A 14,832-nucleotide genomic window follows, 5' to 3' on the forward strand; every position below is an offset into this window, starting at 1 on the left:
GATCCATTCCAGCTGTTTTCAGTTTTAACTCTTGACTTTTAACTTGTACTTTATATTTTAAACTTCCTTTCAGTGAAATTTATGGAGAAGAAAAGAGTTTTTGTTGTTATTGGTGATGGTGGCAGTATTGCTTTACTTGCTGCAGGTTTACTTTTGTTCTTTTTTGGAATGATGAGGCTGTATAATATTTAGTGTGTGTGTATTTGTGTGTGTTTTTTCCACATAAGTATCTACTATTGAAATACTCTTTTATCTTCGTATCCTTGAAATTATTCTGGATTATCTGATGTTGTTAGATTATCCATTTTTCATGTCAGTTACATTATATTGCAATAGCAAATAAGAAAAACAAACAGTTAATACATTGTTAAAACTGCCAGGATATTTAGGTATTTAGGTATTTAGTGGTTGCCTGCATCGATAAGAGTTAATCTCATTCTTAAATTTTGCTCTTAAATTTTGTTGATTATTCCAAGATTACATCGCGATATAAGTGTGGTTTTAAGAATCAGTAAAGAGGCACAAACTAAAATGCAAGCGTTTTACACAAATACTCTTTGATCAGCAAGTGATTGTGCAAAGATTATTTCTGGTGTGGTGCCATTCTAAACATTTCAGTTTAAGGTGTTTTAAATTGGTGAATAGACTTTCATCATTGCTTCAGAACAGCAGTTTGTTGTGATGATGTGCTTATTTTTATTGGGGTAAAAGAAACCGATTGAAGGCGGGATGTGGCCTCTGTGAAACAGTCAATTTATAAAATTTACAAATCTGGAAATTTAAAAAAAAAAAATCAAAATAAAGAAAAGTCAGCATATACGATCATATTTTTTCTCTTTAATTTTCTTCAAGGACCTGGTCTATTCTTGACTGAGGCTTCAGATGTTGTTCCTGGGATTGAACCCTAAAACTCCTGAATATTCTTGAGCTGCGAACAACACAACTGGGATCCATTCATCCAAGCTGCGGCCTGCTGGCAGCACTGACTGAGCAGATTTCACTTCCTGATGCCTCTGCTCTGCGGCTCACTGCGTCTCCATGTGGTCGACACTGGAGGCTGCATGCTGGATATCTATACTGTATTCATGAAGGGTAAAATATCAGTATTTTAATAAAACAGATTTTTAGAACTAAATTTATCGTGAGACATAATGAAAATAGATTAAAGTGATATAAAATGCTTTAATGCAATAGTCTACAATTACCGTTTTAGTCTTCAAAAATGTATTGGGTATTTTAATTTGAAAGCATATAGCAAGCACAAAAGTTCAGCTTGTTTGACTTTGTGCAATGGGAAAAAACATTAGATACCAGCTCCACGAAGTAAGAATATAAGGAAAAATGTGTCAGGAGAACATAAAAACTCTAGTAAAATATGGAGAAATACTTGGATATACTGGCCAACTCTGACTCAAAACTATGTCTTCATGGAAAACTAAAAGCTTCAGCAGTCTTAGTAGCAGCATCAGTAAATCCATCTGGAACCACAGTTGCTGCTGTTGTATAATTTTAGTATTCAAAACATAACTGAGGCGTGTTTCCAATACTGGCACATCAGTCATGCTGCAACAACAAAGCCCAACATGTTTTAGTCATCAGTATTGACAATTTATTTTTTTCCTTTCATTTCTTATCCACACATCCTCATCACTAGCCTGTGTCTCTTCTGGTCTGTGCTCTCTCTCCCTCCTGTAGTCCTGTCCATGAATTTGAATTGAATGGTGAGAAGTGTTATACATACAAAGTCATAACAATTTAAATTGACGTGCATAATGTGAAATAATGATGATATTTACATTAAATGCTTAATTAAAGTAAATATGATGGTCTTTTTGTGTTTTGTAAGAAAAAAAAAGGTTTAAGACCGGTTGTTGTCAACTCCTCGGTCAGGAAAGTTTGAAATGATGTCATCATCTAATTTACATAGTTGCTCATTTGCATATCTAGTTCAAATTAGATGATGACATCATTTAAAACTGATTCATTTTTGCCATCTCCTCAGTCAGGAAAATTCTCATACAGAAAGAAGTAAACATGCATTTTAAAGTTCCTTTAAAGCGAGGGTTGTCGATCTTAGAAAACTAGCATGTATTCGAATATAGCAACTCCCCAAGGCTCCGCCTAGCTCCGCCCCATTGGAGGAGCTCCCGCTGTTACGGGGGGAACGCACTGGACGCGGAAGCGCCGCACACGGAGTTTCTGATCGCCTCCCATGTTAACCTATCTGACTGCCCGCACACAACGCGCAGGGGGCCGCGCACGCCACGGCTCGCGCTCTGCAGCGCGCCCGCTCCGCTTCGGTCTATTTTTCACATGAGCCGCGAGCGCCGCGAGCGCCGAGAGCGCACGCACTGAACCAGGGCCAGTGCACGCCATTGAAATGTACACGCAGGGGGCAGGTCGAATGGCGAAGGGATTCAATTGGTTTACATCCAAGGAATCCCGGCAAGACTATTGGTTGCTGTTTTTCCCATTTTACTCCTGCTGTAGATAGCGGATATTTTCCGCTCTACATTAAAAACACGCTATGAATTGCTTCCCATCGGGTCATAAAGATCATTTTAACCGGTATTTAAAAAAAAAAAGTATCTCATTTAGATCGCCAACCCTAGCTTTAAGAAGAGATCCAAATTCTTTAGCATATTTAAACATGTTTTTATAAGTAATGCAATTACAGTTACTTTGCCTAGTAATTAGTTACTTTTAAAATAATGTAAATCAATTACTAACCCAGTTACTTTTTGAATAAGTAACTAGTATCGATGACTTATTACTTTTTTAAAAATAACCCAACAGTGTTTATTCCTCATGGAAACTTGCCCCTGCATGAGTATGCACACTTCCCTCTCTTCTCCTTCTCCTCCATGTTGCTCTTTGCCATTAAAATATCACTGTCACTAATTTTGATAAAACCAATGGAAAATCTTTTATGCTTCTGCATTTTTCTACCATTGAAAAAAAAATTTTTTTGGGGGGGGGAGGAGACAACCTTCTTTCATTTGATCTATTGTGACTAAAGCTGGAAAGAAATTCATTAAGAAGAAGCCATTTTATGAATGTTTATTTGAAATGAGAAGATCTTATAAGGAGAGAGCATGACACCTTGTGGTGTGGAACAAGGAGCTTTAGTTACTGAAGCTCCCCTTTTGTGGATGCACAGTGTGATATTGATCATCAAACCGCAGCTGCTTTATTATGAAGGAAATCACACCAGTTCTTGGGCGATCCAGCGGGGCTTTTTCACTTCACAGGTGTCAGGCCGAAATGACTCCATAAAAATAACGACCACACAAACTCACTTTCTGCTCTGCAGCAAGATTTACCCACGAAGACTGAGACTGATCGGAATAATAAAAGACAGAGCTTCACCACGGCTGCTGATTACTTCTTCAATCAAAGGTAGGAAGAGCTGGTATTGCCACAGCGAAACACCCAAATTAAGTTTAGCCCCCTGAGTTTTGAATCACATTATATAAATGTGGGCCCATAACTGTGAGGTCTGATAGAGTGAAATGGCATTGTGATCTGTTTTGAATTACACCAAAGAGAGACGCCCCTGGGAGCAGTGATGACAACTTATTTGGGCCCTTCATGGCTGCCGGCCATACTAATTAATCACACTGTTTTGTATTGAGTACAGAGGAAGGATTTGCTTGGAGAGAGAGAGAGAGAGAGAGAGAGAGAGAGAGAGAGAGAGAGAGAGACTGCATCAAACCTCCCCTGACTGCTAAACACAATGAACTCAGTGAACCAAGGAGTTACAGCACAGTAACTTCTCCAGGCAGCAAGTGTACAAACAGAAAGGAATTCCCAGTAATCAGGCTCACTTTTTGCTTCTCTCTCTCTGTGTAGCACAGATGTGGAGTGCAGATGTTTCCAACTCTTGCTCACTTCATTGCGCTGTGTTCACCGCTGCCACTTTCACATGTTGACAAGGCCTGACTGTGTGACTGATGCTTATCATTCCATCAGCTGACTTTATTTTCTGCAGAAGCTGAGAAGCAGTTTGGGTGACAAACAACCTGAGACCATAATCATATATCAAAACAGCCATTCAGTACCTCTCCTAACCTCTCATCGGTCACAAGAGTCTCAAACTTGAAATAAAGGCAAGCTACAATTCACCAAGAAAGGAAAAAAAAAAAAACAAGAAAGAAACAAAAAATCCATGTAAGGTGTCAGGGTTCTCTGCTCATCCTTGGTTCCCTCGTGGTTTTTCATCTCCACCTGCTGTCCACATCATGTCCTACACCCAGTTAGTGTCTCACCTCATGTTTCCAATCATCCCATTAACCAATCCCCTTCCAGCTCTGTGTCTGTCTCCCCTGTCCAGCTCCACCTGTTGCCAGATGGTCTTCTTGAGTTGGCAGTGACATCCTGCACTTCCTGGTGTCCTCTCACATTTCCTACTCCCCAGTTTTTGTAGTTCTATCTCGTCCTGCTTCCTGATCTGCTCTGAAACTGTCAGCACTGTCTCAGTCTGCTGTCCTGTCCTATAAATTATCTTATTTTTCCAGATGTTCTTTCTAAACCACTTATTTTTATGACTCTTAGTAGGAGTTTATTCATCCATATTTGGAAAGTGCATCAACAGTTTTTAATTTGATGACACTTTAGTTTCTATTTCACTAAACTTCTGTTAATTGGAGAAGGAGCGCCTCATCAATCTTGAATGAAATAATTCCTCAGCATGAAAATTGTCAAACTCAGACATCATCCACAGTACTTGTGATGAATCTCCCTGCATGTTGATGGATTATCTCAACTCTGTTGCAACCACTTCATCTTGCTGTAGTTCAGACATTTGTTTCTTTCAAGAGGCATTAACATGCAGATTAGGATCTTCTTCCTCCAGAACCTTGACTTAAGTTCAGCTGAACCAAATGAGTGAAGCGATCATCAGACTGACCCACACAGTGCCGGCAGCTGATGAGTCGTTTCAACTCTACTCTCAATCAGCGATAAAGCTTGATTGATCTTCAAATAAAACTCGCTTTTGTTGTGCAGAAACAAACATATTTTTATAGAAAATATCTGGTAATTTAATCAGTTTAAACTTGTAACCTGAACACGAAATATGCACATGATATACCTGGGGAGGTCACGAGTTCATCACAGGGCAAATGCAGAGAGATGAACAGTTAAACACACTCAGAATCACACCGAGGGGCAATTTGGGGTCACTACATAGCCTCAAATGTTTGTTTTTGTTGGTCATTGGTCGGGGCCATGCAAGCTGCTCTCAAACTGTATACCTTCCCATCAGAAGGTGACTCATAATAAAACTTCATCCTTGGATTTGCATGTGTCCTCACTGAACTTAACAATTAAGTCTAAGCTTTTATTTAGATGGAGAATTACTTTGATCAATATCCCTCTTCTGACTGTCTGAACCTAAATCATCTAGATGTAATTGCCTTTTTTAGCCAGAAGTAACACAAGATACAGCAAAAAAAAAAAAAAAAAAAATCATTATGTTTTTTTTCTTCCCCTCTATCAATTTCCGGCAGTTTGAAAATATGTATATCTGACAGCAGAGTTGTTCAATTTCTCCTGAAATGCCAATTGGGACAGGCGGCGCGGTCTCCTCCCCGAGGGTACAGATGAAAACTGGATGTCCCTAATGTGCGCCATACACATGTGGCGCCGGGATATATTCGACTGCCCGGGAGCAAATTGACTGTACGCTACGCTCGCCGGCATGTGCCGGGCCGCTCAACAGATTGCAGCCGGAGCTTGATTGATGGGCTGTCAGCAGATTCCAATTTGCATCCACTGATTGTAAAAACCAATCATTGCAAGAGGAGGAGTGATGAAGAGGAAGAAATAGTCGGAAATCTCCTGTGGTAGCCCATTAACTGGTGCATGTCGTCTTCTTCTGCTTTCCCAAATCACATCATGTTTGACTTCCCTGATGTCTGATCCACACCAGAGAGAAAGGCTCAGAGGTGAATCGAGATCAATCTGAGGATGTTTTTTTTTGTTTACATCTTTCAGCTTGTCGCACTCGATGTCCACCTTCTCCATCTCTCCGTCTATCTCGCCCTTCCTGTCCTCCAGTCCACACTTTGTTCACCTCTCTTTGAAGGTGCTCAGGAGTATTTGGCCAGCAGTTTGCCACCGGGGGGAACGAAATGTCTTTGGAGTCTGGCCTGTGTCAAATAGGATCGTCCTCATTGTCAGCGGTTGTCATTTCGCCAGATAAAACGGGGGCCGATTGCGGTTCCTGTCCTCCGACCGGGCCGGGAGCGAGGCTCAAAGGGAACTCCCCGGAGGGTTGTAAAGGGCGCTGCAGAGGACGGATCCAGCCTCTCGGAGCTCGCCAACACCAGCAGCCACACACTGCTCACTCCTCACACTGTGAAACTGACCCCATTCATCATAAACAATCCTCAGTTTCTGAATCTTTGTAGAGAAGCTCTAATCTTACGAGGACCGACAGCCTCATAGCCTGCTGTTGTTTCTGTAAGTGAATCTTTTCTGAAAGAAAATTAACCCAGGACAGTAACAGTGATGATCTGAAATAGGATTTTACTCCCAGTGGAAATTATCTCCTGACAAGCAAATGATATAAATCTTTTTACCCACCTCTGCTAGATTAAATGCACACTTACAAACATTTTGTCAGAGTCACTTGTTACCTTGTTTCAGAATCTCCTCTGCGAGTCCTCATCAGGCAACGTAATTGAATTTGCATTATTAAATCGGTGTATTTCCCACATTCAAACAGAGGCATCCGACACTGCTGCGCTGCAGTCAATCAGAAAGCAGGCGTTTACATCAATTTTTAAATAGTGGTGGAAATTCTCCAAAGTCGGGTGAGTGGGTTTACACTACGAAGGAAAAACAAAGCCACAAGAAAAATGAACCCGATCACCCAAAATGTTGTTGCCCTGGTGTTGTTTCTGCTCCTCATCCCATATTCAGTTTCTTTTTCTCAGTTCCAGTATTTTGATTGATCGCTCTTGTTGCCTCCTGGTCTTGCATTTTCATGCACTGCATGAATTATGATTGAGGAGGGAGTTAGCTTAAAGCCGCTGCAGGATTAGTGTCAGCTGCAGAGAAAGGACGCTATTGGGGGGGAAAAAAAGAGAGAGGTAGAAGAAAACCCACAGGGGTCATCATTAAAGGAAGTTAGGCCCAAAACACCTTCAGCCATTAAAAGTTGAACTTCGCGGCAGTTTGACCTGGACCACAGCAGAAGAGACGGCGAAGTGATGCGATAAATGTTAGTTGCAACACGAGGCCACAGCCAGAGTTGCTCTCTCTAATTAAACCTGCGGCCGTCCTTCTGTGTTTCCCATCACCTCGCGATGTGTCCCTCAGGAAGGCCTGTGCGCCGCTAGCTCCATGCGTCACGGCTTTAATATCAGCTGGCCGGACTTTCCCATTAAACCTCGCTCGATCATTTAGCTACACGTTCTGCGCTGGGTTAGCTGACGCAAACAAGCCAGAAGCTTCACCGTGCGCAATATTTCACCCACACAGATTTAAAACAAAGAAGGCGCACGCTCATGTCAGTGTCAACTTCACAGGTGACCTTTTGTTCCTGCAGTCGCTCGGACATGCGTTCTGTTTGATGCTCTAACCAGCCTGATTCAAGCACTACTCCAACATCAAGGCGGCGCGGTTAGCGAGATGAAAGCACGAGGGGCCGCACAGCGGGTAATACATTAAACAGGCAGGTATTCGCTGCCAGGAGCAAGGCAGCTGGGGAGAAAGACTATGTGTGATGAAAGGGGGGATTAGCATGTATTCATCATCCCCTAAAAGGTGTGAGTGCCACATGAGGCTACTCCGAGATTTCCGGAAGAGAAGCCCAGCAGGGTTGTTGGTCGTCATTACCATAAGTAGTGGCCTTTAATTTGCCTCGCACGTTTTTCTGCGTCCCTTACAAGTGCCCTTAAGACGCATTCATTTGTAATTATTTCACGATTTGACTAGAACGCATCAGCTGTGATGTGTTTTTCAAACAGTTTTCAGAAAACACACACTCCAGCCACATATTCCGTTTGTAGTCCAGATGGTGTTGATGCCTTTAATGCCCCCACACTTTGATGAACCCTTTAACCTCCACTTCTCTCCTCCGAGTGAGTAGATTAACACCCCTGAAAGCGTAATAGCGCTATCGGCTGTATTTACCCATGACATTAAATATTCATAACTGAATTAACAGCAGTGTACGTTAACGTTGAGGAATTAACCCTTCCTTAAAGGCACCCTGTGGGGTTTCGATGTGGACAGACATCGTTGGCTTTGGGTGCCGGTGTCAGCCTCCCGTTATTCACCTGCTCAAAGGCAGAAGTTGGATTGATTTGATAAAGTCAAGAAAGAAACTCAAGGTTAAACATTAATGAAACTGGATTAGCATGTTTTGGATTAGAAGGAAAACACAATCCAGGTCCAGGCAGACAGAAGAAGAATGTCCACATTGCTGTGCTTAGCCTCCCACCCCACGCCAGCAGGCACCTCATTATGGAAACAAATGGGATTTTTGGTGTCATTGCCTCGTTGTTGTCACTGTTTACTTGTTTTATTTGAATTTTTTGATTTTCTATCTTGGTGTTTCCTTCTTTTCTTTGTTACTTTTTTTTTTTTTTTTTTTTTAAAGATTATCAAATCATGTTAATTCTGCTCTATAGCTGTTGTTGTTTGGGATGTGTCAGCTGTGATTTATGTTTCTCTCGGTTCAGCTGCGCTCACTTAATTTCGATACGGTTACTGACGCAAAAAAAGCTATAAAGTTTTCAACCATCGGGTGTATTGGACTGCTGAGGTGAGTAAACTTCCTTTGACTTCGTAATCTGAAAGAAAATTAGAACAGAATCATTACAAAAAGTCTAAATGTTTGCATCCATACTGAATACACACACTCCCAGAAGGTGTGTCTGCTCACTCAAGGTGTAAATAAATTAACAAAGAAAAAGGAAATTTGCCTTGTAGGTGATTCATGCTTGAACTTTAATGCCAGCCCGTCTGTTTCATTGTGGCGGTGTGTGGGAGGTTTGGACCGATATGAGAGACTCCAGAGTGTGACTGTCAACACACTGAGGCGTGAGTACAGTAATATCACAGCAAAACACACAACATCTCCTCGCTCCCGGTAGAGATCCTCCCACTATCGAACCATTCACAACAGAGCAGATCAAACAACGCTTACGCACTTCAGGTTCATAAAACATCAAAAACTGCCTTAACGTGTGTTTTCATTGTCAAGAAAGCAGCTTTCCAGCACTTCTAGCCAGAATAAAACTCAGTTATGTCTTCCGATATCATTTCCTGTCATCTTCATGATGATGCTTCCTGAAACAATATCACTTATATTCCTGAGTCACCTGAACACGATCGTCTTCTGAAAGAACCACTTTAAAACCTCTTCAGAGTCATTCTGTCACTCTCCAGGTGTAATTTTCCCCCAGCTGTAGACTCACTCTGAGAGAGAGGCGTGTAAAAGCTTCCTGATCTATACGACAAAAAATAATTATCATGTTTCTGCATTAGTCTGTGTGAAAAACTTCTACTTCATCTTTTCAGAAAAGACACTCTTCTCTTTGTATTTCAGCTGCTTTAAAAAAAAAAACCAAATCTTAATCTCTAAGCCTGACAATATAAATCCACCAGTTTTTAGATATATCCCATGATGCATCAGCAACTTATGATTTTAACTGTAAAAGCTTTTCCTGTCGCGATCTGAGTGAAGCGCACTAACTTGGAGATTTGCGTAACTGCAGAAGCATAGCCTGAAGTATTAGGTTTCATTAACTATCTTGTGACAGAAGGAAATGTAGGAGGAATTGCAAAATCTGTGAGGCGTCAAAACAATGAAGTACAGCAAAAAGTAACTTATAACTTCAGACCGTATTGACAGAAAAGGGCTCTTTGGAAATGTTCAGTCTTGTTTTCAGTCAAACCGTAAAACAGGAGTCTGGAAATTGGATGTTTCTCCTGGTGCTCCTTGATCTCTCAGCGGCCTGTGGCAGCATCAATCACTCAGAGCTCATTCGGAGGCCCTGCTTCTGAGCGGTTTATGTGACATTTAGCACACAGGTGTTTGGACACAGAGGTGTTTTGTTAATATGAGGAACTTTTGGTAACTGCAGAACACCCAAGAAAGGAAGAAAGAAAGAAAGGAAGTCTTTACATGTGCATACACGTCCACGTGAGAGTCCACTCACAATCAGCTCAGGCATCAGAGCAGCTTCAGACAGCCTCATCCATCTTTATTGCTGCAGCAACACACACACACACACACACACACACACACACACACACACACACACACACACACACACACACACACACACCACACATCTTTATTTTCCGCTCCTATTTTCTCCTCTTTCTTTTTGTCTTTCCAGGACTCTCCTCGTCGCGCTGAAGCGCAAGCTTCACACGGTTCGGAGCTGACAGCGCATTTATCAGATAGACACACTTTATTTCACTGTATATGGATGAAGAGCCGCGCTGACCTCGCCTCGTACAGTCTTAAAGAGAGATGTGGTTTATTGGATTGCAGGTTGCCTCAGTGGAACAGAAACACCGAACATTTTGTTCAGCTGCTGGTAATTTGGCCGTAACGCAGGGAAATAACAGTAAGTCTTCTCTTGCCGTAGGAGCTGTTTCCTGCGAGAAGGGGTGTTAATTGGCCTGTCTTGCGCTCGCTGTGTTGGTGATTGGTAGACTGTGAATATCAACAAGTCAGAGATTGGCTGGCGGCGCCGTGGATGTAACCAGGGGGACTTTAAAAGATGACACACTTGCATGGTTTCAGCATCAATCAGAGGTGATTATAGGCACGTAAAATAGCATCCGTTCTCGTGTGTGTCTGTCCTCGTGCGCAATATGTCTCACAAACACCTCTGACAGGGACAAAGTGTTGGCTGAGTCACTGCTTGTGTCAAAAATTTTAATTAGACACAAAAAAAAAACACACTCAGTGATGTTTCTATCTCTGCAGAGGACTTATTTCCCAGGGAATTATCCTGATCCTGGCTTCAAATCTAAAATTGTGGTCATTTTTTGTTTTGAAATGAGCATTTTTCCTCCAGAATGTGGAATGAGACTCCACAGTGTGACCAGATTTATGTCCATAAAACATAAGTAATACATACATGGTGAATCTCTCCTCTTTAAGGTCAGCTTGCCATATGAACAGTCATGTCCTGTTCTGGATGAAATGTGCGTGGCTGACACAAATACATAGCAGTGCAACTGATATTAATGTCACACCAACCGCTGGACTTCATTATTGTTGGATTTAGATTGTTTTGTTCATACATTGGCTCGAAGCTTTGACTTTAGCTATACTGCACCAGTGGAGGCGAGCTGAAAACCTAAGAAGAGTTCTTATCCGAATGTGCAAAAGCAGCAGCTCTACGTTTCCACGTGAAATCAAGACTGAAAGAAATGGATTTATTGACATTTACTTGTCAGCGCAGTGTTCAGTAGGTTATTCTCTGCGATTGATTGCTTCATTCAAAGTGAAAATGAGTGCAGAGTGATTCTGTTTGCAGGGAATAAGACACAGTTCGCCAGGAAATCTGTATTTCAAGAGTTTTTTTATTACTTTAATCAAAAAATATCAGCTAATGCTTTTTTGCATACTTTCTCACAGCACTGTAATACATACTCTTTATGCAGTTGATACATTCATTAGGAGGAAAAAAACGGAAATATGCAAGGCTATAATCACTCCGTAACGATCATAAAACACAGCTTTAAAACAGCGCCATGGAGAGAGGTAAAAGACTGTTCAAAAGAGTCATTGTGTAGAAAACCACAATCAGAAAAATACCCCAAAAAACAAGCAAAAAACTGCTATAAGCATCAGTTGTACATTCATGGATATATCATTTCAATACTGTGCTGTACGTGATTTTATTCTTTATGATTGAGTATAAATACATATTCAGTTGAGAACATTACGGGTCCTATGGCACAAACACTTTATTTTAAAGCTTCTGTCAGTCTAATACCAACCCTATTTACACGCGCACACACACACACACACACACACACACACACACACACACACACACACACACACACACACACACACACACACACACACACGCACACACACTGTAGAGCGGAGCAGTTACAGAGAGAGACTGAGAGAAAATGAAGCAGCAGAGAATGTGTGAGAAAAAAAAAATACAATTTTCCATCTGTGATTGATTCGAGTTTGGCTAACTTTTTAATATCTGGCAAAAAAAAAAAGAAAAGGTATAGATTCTAGGCATTTTTGTCCCCTCATAATAGGGAAAGATTACGTGGCATCGATTCCCTCCCCTCTCTCTCTCCCTCGACCATCTCTCGTGAAACAGGAAGGGACACCTGCATGTGACGCCCCCCCACCCCCACCCCCGGCTCGTCCCTCCGCTCCGGTTTCCCAGCATGTCAGCCTCCGTCCCCGGAGGCCGCCGCAATGAGCCGCCGGTCCTCGCACAAATGTCACATTAACATGGGTGAGCCGGTGGACGGGGTTTGCCTGGGAAATAAATGTCATGGCAACATTGATCCGGGGAGCGCTCCTCGGTCCGGAGCAGAAATGGTTTCTATCCTTCCCATTTTTATTTTTTTTTTACTATTTACTCTTTGTCAAGATCAAACTCTGCTTATTGAGAAATAATGGCTACAATGAAAGCACACATGACAACACTTTAGCATCCTGCTGAGCACGGCCTTGATGATCCATCACCTTGGATTTACTTCTACACTCCCCTCTGCTCGGGTCAATTTTCTGATGGCCAGACACCGAGTGGTATTGCCGGGATGCTCAGTATGCACACAAAGCGCGCGAGACTCCGAGGTAATCAGTTAACGAGTGAAGAGGACACTTGAGAAATTAACTTTGAGCGAGTGCGTTTGACTTAAAGTGGGATGAGTGGGAGGAGCACGGAGGGAGGTGAGGAGCAGATGGCAATCGCCGCCGTTTCATTCACTTTGCAGTTCTGCAAGAAAAATCAATTTACGTGGAACAAAGAAAACAGGGCGGGCGAGTGGCCGCACATGCAGTTATGGTGCATGTGTGCGCAATCGAATCGAAAAGGGTGACAAGCAGGAAGTTGGGGAATTAGGTTTGCTCGGGTTAAAGCAATCCTTGATGGCAAAATGAGAGCTGGAAGCTGCTACTGTGTGGGTCTAATACTTGGAATTACTACAAACAGGTCGGTCAGGAAAAATGGTTTTCATCTTACTTGGACTGTAAACAGAAGAAAATGTCACTTTTGATTGCTGTGACAGTTTTCATTTCTACTGAGTTACTGATCTTTTCTAACACTTATGGTTGAATGCACTGACTCATGGATTTCCAGTGATTGTATTTAATTTATTGTACACTGCCTTTGTACTTTGTTTTGTTTGGAACATTTCCAACACGTGGGTTTCGTGCAGCAGCCGTGAAGGTCAGGCTGAAATTTAGTTCAATTGAAAGTGCAAATGTGCCCTTTTGACCCGCAGAGGGAAATACGGGTTATCTCTTGCACACATTTCATTTATAGAACAAAATCCTTTTTATGTCAGCATACACATTTACACAAACATGATATGTCTCAGATTATTAAAGGGTAGCTTCATCCTCAAATCGTCTGTGCTTGCATTTTGCCCACTGCGGGGTTTTGATTTTCACCAAATACACACTGCAACAGTATCTTTGCTGCACATATTTCACAAATATATATTACAAATTATTCAAGAAAATGTACTTTAAATGTATGTATGTAATTACATTGCCAAAAAAACAAGGAAATGACTTGTCCCAGCCATGTTAACAAATTAAAACGTAGACAGATCTTTGCTGAATCTTCTATATTTCCAAACTTCTTGTCCAAAGCATGTTCCATGTTGTTCCTTGACAGTTAGTGCAGTTGATAAATAAAAACCTATTGCCCTGATTTTCAGCTGCACTCGAGTTTTGCTTCGATACTTGACATTGTGCACGAAAAAGAAGTGACACTTCAGCATCTGCTGCCTCAAGTGTTTAGGAAATTTGAGTGCCGAATGAGAGTTTTGGGGGGCACGGCGTCGTCAGCGACGGCAAACCCACCAGACATTCATCAGATTTAAAGCCTCACAGAAGAAGAAGGCCCGACGCGTCTGATCCCCCCCGGCAGGTATTAGCAGAAATCTGCCCTTTGGCACAGCTCCATTCTCACTGGATAAATGAACCCTGACTATGCCTCAAGGTGTCTGCAGAATGGATGTGCATTGATCTCAGTGTGCTCTGTCTGTGGGCAATACAGCACACGGCGTGTGTGTGTGTGTGTGTGTGTGTGTGTACTCATTTACCAGGCACCGCTGAGACACAGCGGATGTTCACGACCGTGTTTTGCTGTATAAATGTTACCGTAGTGCCATCAGCAGGCAGAAGAATGAGCAGGGATGAATGTGACACAGCAACCCTGAGAACAGACTCACTGCTGCATCATGGGAAAGAGAACTTTGGATTGGAGAACAAGAAGAAAAAAAAAAAGGAAAACTCTGTCTCTCTCTCTCTCTCTCTCTCTCTCTCTCTCTCTCTCTCTCTCTCTCTCGCTCTCAGAAAGCTAAAGGGTTAAAGAGATGTATGGTTACATTCATTATATTCATCCATTTAATGGCTAACAGTAAGTCATCAAGGATCATTAATAATTTACAGAGGACTATCTACTGACAGCAGAAATTTCCTCATTCTAATATTGGAAATGTGATTACTAGTTTAATAACACCCTGGAGCCACACCAGCTCCAAGTCAGGTTTTTTGTCTCGGTTTTTTTTGTTTTTTTGCAAAGCTACAGTAACAGTCAAGTCTACCATTGATAAATATTTTGCCAACAATAAGTAGTGACTCGT

Source organism: Salarias fasciatus, chromosome 4 (assembly GCF_902148845.1).
Source record: "Salarias fasciatus chromosome 4, fSalaFa1.1, whole genome shotgun sequence".
Taxonomy (NCBI): Eukaryota; Metazoa; Chordata; class Actinopteri; order Blenniiformes; family Blenniidae; genus Salarias; species Salarias fasciatus.